At 46.8% G+C, this 15,945-nt stretch overlaps 1 non-coding gene across 1 annotated transcript; it reads left to right on the top strand.

Moving 5' to 3' along the window:
- Nucleotides 1-338: 338 nt before the first annotated feature.
- Nucleotides 339-481, top strand: LOC132653846 (small nucleolar RNA SNORA48). The gene has a single exon (XR_009591688.1). It is a non-coding gene; the product is annotated as a small nucleolar RNA SNORA48 (small nucleolar RNA).
- The last annotated feature ends 15,464 nt before the right edge of the window (nucleotides 482-15,945 follow it).

The following is a 15,945-nucleotide window of genomic DNA, read 5'->3' as shown; positions in this document are numbered from 1 at the left end:
CTTATCATCATCATTATGATCTTCATCATCATCCTCACTGCCACCATCACCACCATCATCCTCGCTACCTTTTATCTGAAAGATACATTGTGATGTAGGTTAAGAAATTTCTGTCGGGGCTGGAGAGATGGCTCAGAGGTTAAGAGCACTGGCTGCTCTTCCAGAGGTCCTGAGTTCAATTCCCAGCAACCACATGGTGGCTCACAACCATCTATAATGAGATCTAGTGCCCTCTTCTAGCATGCAGGTGTACATGCAGATAGAACAATGTATATATAATAAAATAAAAATATTAAAAAAAAATTAAAAAAAAAAAAGAAATTTCTGTCTCCCCACCCCACCCCAGCAATGGGCAAAGAGACACCTTGTTGGTGGTATTGTTCGTGTATCAGTCAGTGGCAGAGCAGATGGCAGTCCTCTGTTCATCCTACCTTGATGCCTGGTTTGGTGGTCAAAGCTGTTTTATGCTTAGGGCATGTTGAAGGAAGGAAGGAAGGAAAGAAAGAAAGAAAGAAAGAAAGAAAGAAAGAAAGAAAGAAGGGAGGGAGGGAGGGAGGGAGGGAGGGAGGGAGGGAGGGAAGGAAGGAAGGGAAGGAGGGAAGGAAGGAAGGAAGGAAGGAAGGAAGGAAGGAGGGAAGGAAGGAAGGAGGGAAGGAAGGAAGGAAGGAGGGAAGGAGGGAAGGAAGGAAGGAAGGAGGGAAGGAGGGAAGGAAGGAAAGATTTCTGTTTCCCTGAAGAGATAAGGGCACCCATTCGGTGCATGTTGTGCTGTCAGGTAAGGGAAGGCGGGGTCCCTATGCGACTTAAGGGGTGACCCCAAGTTGCCCATACAACTATTTACTTGCCTGCTCACTTTTGCAAGTCTTCTAGGAGCCTTCTAAGGTCCTAAGTTGCCTGTTTCTAAGCAATTGTCTTCTAAGCCAACTTGTGGGACTTGTTTATTTCCCAAAAAATATTAGGCCTTCAATTTAAAAACATTTTTAATAGGCAGTTAAATGTTCACGAAAGCAAATAGCATAGTATAAAGAGACGCAGCACCATCCACTGTGGTGATAACAAGCTGTTTGCCAGCCCTGTCCAGGGTCAGAGAGGGTAGCGAACTGTCTGGGACTAGGCCAATCTTGATGTATGTATGCGCACACACACAAGAAAGCAAGAGAGGAGGGGGAGGGGAAGGGGGGGACAGGGACAGGGAGAGATTTGTAAGAGGGCTTGCTTTTCTAACTGTTAACTACGCTCTTTGAAACAGTATCATCTGCAGTATGTTTCCTGAAAATTCCACTCTTTTCTTGCTGTTAAGCTGAATGCCTTTATGTGTGTATTTGCAAGATATCAGATGTCTTCATGTACACAGGAAGAAGCAGTCAGTTCTCTGGAAGTCAGAATTCCAGATGGCTGTCACTGTGGGATAAATGGTGCCTGTTCAAGAGCGCCTGGTGGTCACAGCTTCACACTGAACCTGGGTCTGACCACTCTGCAGTCACTGAGTCAATTATTTTAGGTTATATATAACCCTCCTTTGTTCCTCATCCCTTTTGTTTGCGACTAGGCTTCCCTCTATGTCGAGGGAAGGCCTTGAACTTGCGATCCCCTGACTCTGTATGCCATGTGCAGGGATTACAGGCTGGTTCCTGAGGCTCAGGCCTTTCACTGATTTATTAAGCTCATGTTGAGCAGTGACTCTACCAGGAATTGTGAATGAAAGACTGCCAGGAGCCTATCTAGACGGGGAGACCCCGCTTCCCAAGGAACAGCGAGACCAGCCTTCGGATGCAAGCCGCAAGAGGTTTATTTTGATACACGGGTACCCGGGGCGACCAAGCCTATCGGAGGACTTGCGCGCCTCTCGGTTAGGGTGACGGGTTTTTATAGGGCTCGGGAGCAGGAGGCGCGGTTACAGAAGCGAGAAGCAGTTACAGGGCTCTGATTGGGTGGTTTGAACAAAGCCGTAGTTAAGTCACGTACCCAGAACAGGGAAGGCGGGAAGGCAGATTGTGAGCAGGGTCACGTACCCACCCGGAACCGGAAGGCGGGAAAGAATGCAGCGGACGTAGCTATCCCCTCAGGGAACTTACCGCTATACTGCGCCTACTCTACATAACAATCGCTGCTTATCTTTGGTCTTTCATTTCCCCCTTTCCTATGATCATTTGAAGACCCAATCTTGGGTCTTCCAGATATGACCCCTTGTATCTTATAGATTATTTTTTTATAATGGGATCTGGGGTCCCTTCAGGGTGGATATAGGGGTAGTAAGCCAAGGAGATTACAGGATCTCTCTAGGCTTTTAGCCCAGTTGCTGCAATATTAGTGTCCATTTCAGCTAAGCAGATGTCCAAGACAATAGCTAATGCCAGGGAGCCCCTTTTGACTTAGCATTTCAGCCTGCTAGGGGGGATTTGGGCGTAGATCCGTCTTCTGGAGCTTCTTCGAGCTGACCATTGGACCGTAGGCATCAGGGGCTAGGAAGGCTGAAATGCCAGTCAAAGGCTGGGCAATGGGGAAGTCCCAAGCATCTGGTTCGTTGATCCACCCGAAGAGGCAGGGAGCAATCATGTCAGTTTCCAGGAAGTCCAGATCTCAGCTTGCAGTCCACAGCTGATCCCAGACAGAGTTAAACAGGTGAAGATCTGCTGAGACAAATTCAGACTGGAGACAGAAGTTAAAATTTGTCTATTAAATGGGAAAGATCAGGGAAAATCTCATCTGCGATCCTTTTGAGCTATGCCAGATCCAGGTCACATCCTGAAACTCATATGAAATTTTAGTACACAAAAGGAAATATACATAATTTTAAATACTCAGAAAAGTAACATATCAGCAAATCAAACATTTTGAGAGTAACAGGTAAAACTGCATCCCACTGAATGAGTATCACTTAGCTGTTTGTTTTATAACCTTTATACACAACCTAAGTGTGTCCACAGTAACATTTTTTTGTGGGCATAGCTGTTTGTAATTAGTCACGAATGAAGCTTGGCTATTTTTATACACTCAGCATATACTTTTAGTTTTCACTTTTACTTTATGTTTACACTGGAAAGTTAGGCAGAAATACATTACTAGCTTTTAGTGCTAAACCCTGGATGCTTGGACTTTCCTTAACAAAGCAACTAGAAGGAATAGGTTTAGGATATTTCTGTGTCAAAATCTACCCCAGAAATGGCAGATATTAAGAATACCATACTAAAAGCTATGACTTTTGGGTCAGATACACACATTAAACATGTTTTTAAAATAACGAGAAGCACCTTTAGTCTATCTTTAGAAGCCAACAAAGGAAATTAAAATCTTAACCTGGTGACTGAATAATAAGCAGTTACTGCTCCATCAACTTATCTGAACTCTATTGATCAATGTCAACACTCTGAACTTTTAAAATTTTATAACATAAGCACAATAGTAGCAAAGAAGGGGGAGAAATTTAAAATATTTCCCATTTTTAATCTGCTTTAAAATATTTTTATCTCTTTATAATTTATAATTATATACTTAAAAAAAAATACTTAGACTCTCCAATCTTTTGTATTTATCAACCCTGAAACATTTTTTTTTAACTAAATAATAACACTCTAGATTTTTACAACCTAAACTCCTGTATTCTCAGACCCTATATAAGCTCCACTTATTTATCTTAAGATATGAGTCCTGTGAGCAAGGCAAACCTGTCTTTTTTTTCTAAATAAGGTATCTAGTACTCTGTGGTTCTAGCCAATGAGCTAACAGTCGATCTAATTGTCTTTTCTCTAGCTGCAAAACCACCGTAAGCTTAGCATAGCCGTCAAGGTGTTCAGAGACCTGAGAAGGATAAATTATAAGCTAAATAAATACCAATCCATGTGCCAATCAAAATGACAGGGATGACTAGTTAGCCCATTACCTAGGCAGTGTCCCTGGCTCCTGTGTTTCAGCATCCTGAACAGACGCAGTTCTGCCAGGCACATAAGATGAGAGACTGTTTCTGTGGAGAAAGAAACGAGAGAATGGCCTCACCTCGCCCTTAGCAACGTGAAACATTGACTCCAGGTGTCCACAGTTTTGGCTGGGCCTTAGCAGTGGGCCAGTTGAGGCAATATTGCCCAGTGGTTAGCATACCACAATCCAGAGTAGCATTCATCTGTCGTTGTGCCCAAATCTTCTCGGAGACCTTGGGGGACCTACTGCCAGGATTGTGGGACTTCCTGTCACAATAAGCTTACACATGTTAAAATGCCTAATTCAGATTTCTGACAAGCTTGAGGGCCAGCATATCCGAGTTACTCTGTTTTTATCATCTGCTCTAAACTGTGTCCTATAAAACAGAATGCTATGATCTCTCATTCTAGCATATTTTCGAGATGCATGTCCTAGAAGTATATATTTTAAGACAAATAGACAAGAGACTAGGTAAGGCTCAACTGCAGTATTTAGCATGACTTTAAATCTGTTCTTTCTGAACTAAATTCAAAGCAAACCTTATAATCGGATACAGTTTATAGAGAGGCTAGCTAATCTTGCTGCTCCTACCACTTGCATTAAAATTGAACATTAAAAAGCTTTGCATTTAGCACTAATGACTAAACATATCTCCGGACCAGCATGGCGGCTGGCCATGTGTAACCGAACTGAGCTGGAATCCCTAAACAACATGGCAGCCAAACTACAGCTTCACGCGCTCTCTATTGCTGAACCATCATGGCGGCTGGCCACGTGTAACTGAACTCAGCTGGAAGTCTTAAACAAATATGGCAGCCAAACTTCAGCTTTACGAGCTCTCCATTGCTGAACCATCATGGCAGCTGGCCATGTGCTAGCATTAGCACAGGCTGTGACTGACAATACCAAACATGGCCATTAGGTGCTGATGATACAGCAAACACTTCGGAGCGTCCATAATCCCCCACAACCAAAAGTTCCCAGTAATCGAACAAGCTTTAGAACCAACTGCATAACAGAACAATTTTAAACTGTAATTATTTTAGCCATACCAAACCTATCAGCTAGAATTTTTTCCTTAAAAGAGCATAAAAAAACATTTTGTAATGAGGAATCACCAGCCTTTTAAATGAAGTATAACATTTTAAAATACAGTTTTTCTTTAAATCATATTAACTCTCTGGCTTTTTATAACACATCCACTAACCTTCTGCAACATGCTATATACATTCAGATTTCTAGCTTTTCTTTTCTGGCTTAACCAGACATGCTTACTTTTTTGCTCTCTTTCTTGCTTTTCAGACAACATAAAAACTCTCACTAAAATCCTTCCCATTCTGACATGATCCTGCTGAAGCCCAGAGTCTACATACGATTTGCTTTTTATAGGCAAAGCAAAAGCAAGTTACATTACTATAAAGAGGAGTTCTGAAACTGCCAATTTTTTTTTAAAATAACCTTCCTGCATCTGATAACATAAAGGTAACAACCAAACTCTAAGGAACTTAGAACAAGTTTTAAGGAACTCGGTGAAACTTCCCCTTTTCTTTGTCTCAAGATAAAGAACAGGGTGTAAACATGTTTTTTATAAACAAGGCAGCTTATCAAACAAACAGCTCTCCATAAGATACATTTCAAAAACTGCAATTTTCTCAGTCATTGTCATACCCAAATGTCTGATAAACTTTAAACAACTTTTTAAAACCCGTTTTTGCAATATTAAAACAAAGTTCCCCTTTTGTAGAAGTCACAAGGCATAAACATAATCTTTAAAATTAAAACCAGATTTTAAAACCAGAATTTACCAGTGCAAGCAATTTAATTTTTAAAACCAATACCAATTTAAAATAAGCTATCCTTTTAACCTAGAAGGAAATGAAAATTATTTGACCAAGTTTTTTTTTTTTCTTTTTTATCCATACCAAGATGGCGGTTACATTATAAAATCACATGGTGAAGTCAAGATGGCGGCGAGACACGGAGACACTTTAGACCACGTGGCAGCCTATACAATATGCGCTTATGGATCTAATAAGGCGCATAGGCACACATTTTAAACAAATTTCGTAAGGCCTTTCAGAACAGAAAACAAAAGGTAGACAGACAAACAACACTCACTACACTTATGACAAAAATCAAGCAGACAGCAGACAACACAAACCGCGCGGTACGAGATCGGCGCCAAAGCGAACACAAACATTCAGATGGAGACCTTGTCGGAGGTCCGGTTCCTCCGTCTCCCAGATGAAGCACGTAGCCTTCTCTCAGGGGCGTCGCCCCAAAGAGTCCCACTCGGCTCGTGTTTCCAGACAGAAGGGAACCCAAGAAGGGTTACCCTTACCAGGCACTCCTGAGACGTCTCCCAGGAGGCACGGAATAGAAGTACGAGCCCGTCGGCTCCTTCTAGTTTCCGTCTGATACAGATGACCTGGCCAAGTCCAGACCACAGGGGGACTCGAACCCCCTGGAAACGAACTCACACAAAGACAGACCGTTTAACACAACGATACACAAGACTCACAGAACAAAAAGCCGGCAGATCTTACCTCCCGATGCTGGGTCGGTGGTCCCTGGGCGGGGGTCTCAGATCTCGGTGGGACCTCCAAATGAAAGACTGCCAGGAGCCTATCTAGACGGGGAGACCCCGCTTCCCAAGGAACAGCGAGACCAGCCTTCGGATGCAAGCCGCAAGAGGTTTATTTTGATACACGGGTACCCGGGGCGACCAAGCCTATCGGAGGACTTGCGCGCCTCTCGGTTAGGGTGACGGGTTTTTATAGGGCTCGGGAGCAGGAGGCACGGTTACAGAAGCGAGAAGCAGTTACAGGGCTCTGATTGGGTGGTTTGAACAAAGCCGTAGTTAAGTCACGTACCCAGAACAGGGAAGGCGGGAAGGCAGATTGTGAGCAAGGTCACGTACCCACCCGGAACCGGAAGGCGGGAAAGAATGCAGCGGACGTAGCTATCCCCTCAGGGAACTTACCGCTATACTGCGCCTACTCTACATAACAATCGCTGCTTATCTTTGGTCTTTCAGTGAAGGGCACAGGGCACTGCATCCTTCCTCCCAGTCTGTGGAGAATGGTACAGGACCATGTGTGAGGGTTGGTTTTAAATGCTGGCACGCCACAATTAACAGTTATTAAGGAGTCGTAGCTGAGGAATCTTGCTTTTATCTTAGTTTCTTTTCTATTGCTATGATAAAACACCATGACTGAAACAATTTATAGGAAGATGGTTGTGGGGGCTCATGGTTCCAGAGGAATAAGAGTTCCCCAGCATCAAGGCAGAGAAACCTGGCAGAAGGCAGGCACGGCTGCAGGAACACCAGTGAGTGGGTAGCTTGCATCTGGAACCACAGACAGGAAACTAAGTGTGAACTGGGAATGGCGTGTGGCTTTAAAACCCCAGAGCCGGCCCCTGGTGCCAGGCTTCTAGCAAGGCCACAGCTCCTAAGCTTAGACTCTGGAAGAGCAGCTGGTGTTCTTTACCACTGAGCCATCTCTCCAGCCCCTTTAAGAGCTCTGACGGGGGCCCTTGTCTCCAACGGGCCTCTGGGCCAGTGAATCTTTCTTTTTTTAAGCTTGTTGGAGACACTGAAGTAGGAAGTTTCCAGCCATTGTGTTACTGAAGGATGTGGAGATGAGGTGAGCATGCAGCCTCGCAGACAGGGCTAGAGAAGTCCCCACCAGGGGTCTCCAGGGTGTACTCTTGGCCCCTGACTGAAAACATCTTGCGGAATCCTGACAAGAGGATGCACAGGGCAGCTGAGGCGGCCGGGACAGCACAGGTCTCTAGTGGGCTCTCTGATGGTGAGTCCCCATAGAGGTGTGAGGGCAGGACTCTCGGCTGCTGGAAGCCCAGCCCCTGCCAGGTCCCAGGCACACGGCCAACCTCTTCCGGCTATGTTTCCTCATCTGTGAAATGGGGTGTGTGGCCCGCTGCGCTTCCCGGGGCGCCAGGCTCTGGCATGAATGCCTGGCACGCTGCCAGCAGTGTGCATTTGCTGTTATTTTTATACAAGTGAATTTGATAACAAGCTAATTACCGAGAGTCAGCTTCCTGTGAAATCTTACTTGTCAAGTTCTGCCCTTGATTCCGTTTATTCATTTACTCAGGATAAAATACACATTCTAACTAGCTGGTTCTCCTTCAGGTGTTCATGAATATTCACGGGGAGCCTGCGACCTAAGGACAGGGCTGGTGCCACCTGCAGAGCAGCCGCCAAGCCTGGCTCTGAAGGAGTGTGTGTGTGTGGGAGTGTGCGTGTGTGTGTGTGTGTGTGTATGATGTGTTATGTGTGTGCATGTGTGTGTGTGCACGTGTGTGGTGTCTGGTGTGTGTGTGTTGTGTTGTGTGATCTTGAAATCATTCTCACCAGCCACGGACGGAGCAGTAGCTTGGTGCCAGTTCGGGGAAGCCTGCATCCATCGAGCAGGAGACGTGGAGATGTGGACGCACTTCCTGTGCCCCTGCTGGCTGCGCTGGGCTCACTAGCTGACACACACAGCCTGCCTCTGGAAAGTGGGGCTGGCCCATGGGTCGGGAGTGATGTGAGTGTCGTCTTTACACTAAATTCAGTATGTTCTGTTTGCGCTGCAGCCCGGTTTTCTTAAAAGTGCTGTTTCCATGATCATCCCAAGGGCACTGCTGGCTCCTCTCCGGCTTCTTAGGAGGGTTTCTGAGGCAGCTGCTGGCCAGCCCCGCCCATGTCTCCGGTGACAAGAAGAGCTTGTCTTTGCATCAGATGATGTCAAAAGGCCTGAAGAAAACAAAGCGCTTCCCCAGGGGAGTGGGGCCTCAGGGACCTAGAGGGGACCCAGGGAGGCCCAGCCCAAGTTTCCAGCAGGGCCTCCTACAGTCAGGCCTCTGGCACTGCTAGTGGTGGTTTATTTCTTGGTCTAATGATGCTCTGGATGTGGCTAAGTAAGCCAAGGCCCTGGCTAACACGCCCAGATTCCTGCTTTCCACCCCCAGCACTGAGAAGACTTTGCTCTGTGATCCACTCCAATCTCAGCACAAGGTAGGAGCATCAGAAGGTCAAGGTCATCCTCTGCCACATAGCAAGTTCAAGACTAGCCTGGGCTTCATGAAAATTTGTCTCAAAACATACACAAACCATGCAAGCAAACAAACAACACAATTAAAACACCTGAAGCAGATGTGGGCGAGATGGGCAGAGCCGGCTGTGAGCCAATCCGAGGGGTGGCTGCGGCGGCAGCTTGGCATGCTTTGGAGGGCTTGAGAGCCTGTCCTAGCCCAGGCTGGGGGGACAAGATGGAACCAGTTTTCATCCTGTCCCCACTGCAGGGAAACTTGCTGCCATCCGGATGCTGGGGCTGACAAACAGCATGGACTGGTCACAGGCTCTGTTCACTGCTATGTTTGCCCAAAAGAACTTGGCATGTTCTCTCACGTGTCCCAGCTACAGGCCAGGATGGAGCCGGAGGCCAAGGGAATGGCTAGTGTATGGTTAGGGCCTCACCATACCTGTCCCAGCTCTGAGTGTGTCTCTCCTGTGGGGCCTGGAGAAGGTGGTGACTGACCTGGGAGGGGGAGGACCCAGGCTTTGCATCAGTCTTCTGGCTGAGTGTTTCAGTCTGTGGCTGGTTGCAGAGGAGATAGCAGGCATCACACAGAGCCTGTGAGACTGCTCAGTGGGTAAAGGCCCTTGTAGCACAAGCCTTGCTACTTAGGGATAATCCCCAAAGAGAACTGCATCCACAAGTTAGCCTTTGACCTACACACCTGTGCCCTAGCGTAAGGATACACACGTGTCATTGCACAAACCTGGAAAGGCTTCTAGGGGTGTCATAGAGTAAGCCCCTGCACCCAGTACCACCATGCCCTCACAATTCATTTCACTGCAGGGCAGAGAGTGGTCATGTCCCCGAGGGGACTGTCCCTGTCCTGCTCTGCCCACAGCCCCCGCCTGCCTACCATTCTCTGCCCATCATTCACAACTCTCACTTTCTCTCTGTATTCTGCAGGCCCTGTGCTTATCCTGCTCCTCCATCTCGGGCTGTTTATGGGTGTTTTCCCAGAGCTGAAACCAAGCTTCCCTCCTTTGACCAGGCAAAGCCCTGGGGTCCTTCAGAGCCCATTCCTCAGGGAACCTTTCTCTCTCAGATGATGTCACGGGGCCACCAGGCTGTGTGTTTTTTCCTCAGTTGTTAGGGAACAGGCCAAATACTTCGGAAATGTGCTGCTGTAATGTCGTGCTTTTTAGTTCCTGCAACCTGGTCACCTTCTCTCCACCACAGCAGCCCCCTGTTGGGCTGAAGGGTGACCCCCAAGGACACAGAAAAACTGTATTCCTCCAGTAAACACTGGGCTCCTGATGTGCTGACTGGGATCAGGAGCCTTAGAAGCATCCAGACCGAAGGACTAGGCTCTGCAGATCGAACATGAGGTTTTCCCTGAGACTGATCCAGAGCAAGATGGGTCTGATCACGGAGGTCTGTGTTAGCAAGCAGCTGATGACATGGGCAGGAAAAACAGTGCTTATTTTTCAAGGGATATATACTTGTGTTAATAATAGTGAGTGATGCCCAGAAGGGGAAAAAATACATATAGAATAACTAAGATTGCACACTGTGGTATATACAATAAATATAATGGGATTAACTTTGCTTAACAAAATGCAAAGAGTCTCATGTTAACTTTTATATGCAAACCCATGTGCATGGGAAAGCAAGTGATCCTGAAAATGTAGAAAGGAACCTATAAATAAATAGAAGGCAAATAGAAAAGAAAGATCAAGGTTAATATCAGTGGGAGTAGACTTTCAAAAGGACAGTTTGACATGACATGATACCAGACAGGCATGTTTAAGAACAGAATGGCAAAGCTCAGAGTATCTCAAAGAAGACTCCTAGGCAGAGAATAAGATATTGGCAAGGCACACAATCTGAATATGAAACTTAAACAGCATCTCTGTTCTTTTAATTTTTTTTAATTGTTTGTAAATGCCTATGGTCAAGAGCATGCAACAGCATTTTTGTGGCAATCTCAGGACACTTGTAGAAGTTGTTTTTCTCCTTCTGCCATCTGAGTTCTGGGGACTGACCTTGGATTGTCAGGGTTAGCAGCAAGCATTTACCCACTGAGCCATCCCACTGGCCTGTCTGTGTTTTTGGTATATATTAAGCAGATGTATTTTAAAGGGAATTAAATACTGCAATTATCATGTTTTGCTTACTCAGAATTTTCTAGAAAACAAAACCAACCAACCAAACAAAAAACCCCTGCTCTCCTCAAATACCTGTGGTCTAGTTACATTGTTATAGTATCAGGATTAGCACACCAAGATAAACCCTTGGGCCATGCTTCCAAACAAGGTACAACAGCCAACGGGAGAATGCAGCATCGCTCTGGAAATTAAAGACGAGCCACACACTGATGATGGGCAAATTGAAAGTGATTAAAGAGATTTTCAGAGGATAAGGGCATCAGAGTTCAGGGATGTGAAAGGGTGAGAGCCAAAAGAACCTTCATGAGTCTCAAATGAGAGGCTACAAGTAAACTCACCATGCACAGAGAAGCAGAAAGCCTCAGGGCAATAGCCTAAGCGAACCCAGTTCATAAACGGGGCTGGGTAAGTGCTGTGCAAACAGAGGGATCCGAGTTCAGATCCCAAGTACCCACATAAAAGCTGGGATACCGGTGTTTGCAATCCCAGAGTTGGAGAGACAGAACAGCTGGGTGGCTGCTGGGGTCTACTAACCATTGGTCAGTCTAGCTCAGGGTGCTCCAGGCCGAGCAACAGACCCCTCTGAGCAGGTGAAGAGGGAGAACACATCTGGCGGTGACCTCTATCCTTCACAAGCACGAGCAAGGAGGAGGGCACCTGAACACACATATGCACAGACCTGCAGACACCACAGACACATGGGGGAGCGGGGGAGGTGGGGAGGGGAGCAGGCTAATGAAGGCTGTAGTTGAAATGCATGACCCAAACCTTGGAGAACGGCAGTTGGTCAATGCCTGGATCTTACAGAGGATCAGACAGCAGAGCATGTGCTTTTGCTTAGAGCATCAGGGGTCAGGGAAGGGTGTGGACCAGAGCAGGCCAGAGGCAGAAGTGTCTCTGGCCACAGGGCCTGGGGGCTGCTTGTCCCCATCTGTGGTAGGGCTCCAGGAAGTCTCCTCAGCTTTCACACCTTCCAGCCCTGCTGGAAACTTCTACAAGTAAAGGACTTGGAAAAGGGTTTTAAAAATAAGATAAGTCTTTGTTAAGCAAACAAAACTCATACAGAGGTTAAAAGGACAAGATGGGGGGAGGGGCTGGAAATACGGCTCAGCAGTTAAGAGCACTGGCTTTTTTTCCAAAGGACCCCAGTTCAATTCTAGCACCCACATGGCAGCTCCCAACTGTCTGTGATTCTGGTTCTAGGGGTTCTGACACCCTCACATTGGCATGTGTGCAGGCAGAACACCAATGCACATTTAATAAAAGGGGGTGGGGAAAGATGGCTTTGTGTGCCACTGTTTAGCATGCTTGACACCTGGTGGAGGTGAATGCATTTCTAGGAGAAATCACTAAGAAGATTTAGGAACCAGCAGACAGAGAAGGCTCTGCGTGGTGGAACACACCTTTAATCCTGGCACTCAGGAGGCAGAGGCAGGTAGATGTCTGAGTTAAGGCCAGCCTGGTCAACATAGTGAGTTCCAGGACAGTCAAGACTATATGGAGAGACCCTGTCTGAAAAAGAGAAATAAAAAACCAAAACAAATAAACCAATCAACACACACACACACACACAAACACACACACACACACACACACACACACACACACACACACACACAGCAGAGAACTTGAAGGTTCAAAGGCTATGAAAGATACCGGAATAAATTTCCAGTAGAGCCAGGGCATGCTGGGTGGAGGCAAGCCACCTTCCGGCCGCTGACTCTCACATACTCACTGATGACTCCTTACGGAGCTCATGTTTCTGCCTTTCTCAAGGAATATAGTAATGTAATCTTGCATTCTTTTAATTTTTTTTTTTAAAAACTTTATCTATATTTCTTGTTTGAAACAGAAACAGAGGTGGGGCATCTTCCAGCCACTGAGGCTCACTGTCTTAAACTCTTTAATTTCTGTCTCTTTGCTCCCATCTTCACCCACAGCTGGCTTCAGCTGGAGTTTTGATGCTGTTGTTTTGAGGCCGTGAGGTTCCCTCCTTGTCAGCGCATGCACAAGCCTGTATCATTCTCTTTAAAACAGGGCAAGGCATGTCCTGAACTCCCTGCTGTTTGTGGCCCAGTGGCCAAAGCCAGGAGAGAGAGAGAGAGAGAGAGAGAGAGAGAGAGAGAGAGAGAGAGAGAGAGAAGGTTTCTGCACGTTCTCTGGCTGCTTTGGGCCCACAGATCTTCCATGGTGAGTGAGTGAGTCCCGAGTATCTCCCTGTCTTGCTGTCTTGGACGTTCCAGCGACCACACAGGTGTTTTGACCCTTTCACCTCAGCCCCCCTTTAGTTATTGCTCTGATTTTCTGTAACCTCCCACGTTCTGCGGTTTTTGATCTGTCCTATAGCTGACCCTCCTGGTACACTTTCCAGACCTTTTTTTTTTTTTTAAACTTCTTTTTCTATTCCTGGTTCATTTTGCTTTTAAACATGAGTTTTTGCTTCTGGTCCCACAGAGGAGGTGGCTGCTCTTCTTGGCAACCCATGCCCACGGAAGTTTTATTTTGTTAAAGCTCCTTTCGGCTTTTGTTGTTGTTTTTCTTCTTCCTTCTCTTTCCTTCTCCTCCCCCTCCTGACTGTAGCTGTTTTTCTTTATGGGTGCAATTTCCTCAGCTATCTTTCTGGCTCAAATTGGGTGTTTGATGATTACTTGTTTCCTCCCAGGCAGCCCTTTCACTTGTTCCTCGCTGCCACTATCAGCTTGGCGTGTTCCTCTGTCTGGGATGGCCCTTGTTTTTATGAATGGAGGGCCGGGCTGCTCTGCGCAGGGCTGGAGCCGGCTTCTTCTGCCGAGTACACATCTGTTTCCTGTGCGGCCTCTTCCTTGAATGGCGACTGCTGCAGCTCTCAGTGGGCGAGGCAGCAGGAAGGCCTGGGCCACCTCCCCACGCCTGCCTGGGCCAGCTGCCAAGCCAGGGAGGGTTTTCCCAGGAGCTGATAAGTGCATTACCGAGACTTCCTGGCTTTCTTGGTTCAGGGCGGCCTTGTTGCCTCAGTAAATGTTCACAACAGCCTGGTCCAAGAAAGCTTTGTAGCTGTGCTCTGCCCATGCAGTCACTTTATGACTGGTGTTTAGCTGCTGTCTGCAGAACCCATTCATGGAAATTGAAAGAAAAACAGCATATATATAATATATATGTATATATATATATGTATATATATATACATTTTTTCATCTCTAGGTTTCTGAAACACTGCTGCCTACGGACAGGCAGTTTGTGTACTGGGCTTCTCAAGTGTTGTGTATGGTTTGGGACTGAAATGTCCCTCAGGCTCAGCTGCTGGCCGTTGGGGTTTGGGGAGGTGAGTGGCTCTTCAGGGCTGTGGCCTCGTTGCTGCTCTCCAGCTGGCTGGCACTGTTGAGAGCTCATGGAAAGAAGGTGTGTTCTTCTTTGAGGAAGTGGGTCCCCAGAGACCTGCATCCCTCTGTCTCTGGGCCCTCTCTGTGTATTCACTGGCCACCCTGTCCCACACTCCTATCATGAGGCTCAGCCTGGGGACCATGGACTGAAACCACAAGGATGTAAATACAGTAAACTCTTCCTTCTTTTTCTACTTCTCCACCTCTCTCTTTCTTCTCTCTCTCTCTCTTTCTCATGTGTGGGGCACGTGACTGTGAGTGTGTTTGTGTCATACATGCACATGTAGAATCTGAAGACTCATGCTCAGAATCACCCTTGATCGTTCTGCTGCCTTGTTCGTTGAGGTAGGCTCTCTCAATCAAACCCAGAGCTTGCAGATAGGCTCATCTTGGGAGCCAGCTTGCTCTGGGTGTTTCCCGCCTCAGCCCTCCCAGGCTAGACTTCCCAGGCAGGCCACCGTGCCTCTCTGTCATTCCCTGGGGAACTGAAATCCACCCCCCTCTGGTGGCACACATGCTTGAGTGGCTAAGCCACCTCCCCAGCCCCAAATCTCTCCTTCTTTTGTGTCATGTCAGGCATTTGCCACAGTGAGGGAAAGTGAGCACTGCACCTTGGGATTGGATGGGCACCTCGGCTGGCAGTTTCTGTCTATGCTGATCTCCTCACAATGTGCACTTTTTATCACGGCACCTGATGAAGATTTGCTTCGCAAAGACAGAGCCTCCCTGGGGCAGGATGCAAGGCAACCCAGTACCTGTAACAGTGTGTCCAGGGCATGAACTCCAAGTGAGTGCACTGTCTAAGAAGAATGTGAGTTCATGGGAGTCGCCAGAGCATGTAGCACGGAGCACAACCTCTGTGTCTAGGTCTCCGTCCTCCCCAGCTCAGGTGCAGGGCTAATCTACCAGCATTAACCTTACAGGCCCCGCCGGGAAGTCCATGTTACTGAAGAAACAGAACTTGGGCTTCTCCTCGGGAAGACAGTCTCCATGCTTCCACTGCACTGCCATCCCATATCCCAGCACTGTTACAATAATTTCATTCATGCATTTATCTTAAAAAAAAAAAAAAAAAAAACAACTTGGAAAATAAGTAAAATGGAGGCCTCTGCTCAGAACCCCTGTTAATTTTTGAACTCTACTTGTCAGGGTGGGGGAGCACATCAGGTAAATTCCCAACATTTTGTTTGATGGATAGCAGGGGGATCTGAGATTGTATTACGCTCCATATTTTATTCTCTAGCTTGCTGCTTTGCTTGACTTGTATCCTGAACCGTATACACGCAAAATCGTCAAACTGTCATAGTTTTTGCAGGAAAATGGCTCCTCTGGGGTCTGGACAACTGAACTGGACACGCAGAGAACAGGTCCCCTAAGATGACCTTGTTCCTAAGTAAAAACAGAAGAGAACAGGGCAGAATCACCTATGCATCAGGGACCAATAGCTAGGCTTGTGAAAAGTGGTGCATTTGTTGCCAA

The sequence above is a fragment of the Meriones unguiculatus genome, chromosome 4 (genome assembly GCF_030254825.1).
Source record: "Meriones unguiculatus strain TT.TT164.6M chromosome 4, Bangor_MerUng_6.1, whole genome shotgun sequence".
In the NCBI taxonomy this organism is placed as follows: Eukaryota; Metazoa; Chordata; class Mammalia; order Rodentia; family Muridae; genus Meriones; species Meriones unguiculatus.
The sequence above is the reverse complement of the archived record's forward strand: the minus strand, read 5'-3'. Positions and strand labels throughout refer to the sequence as shown.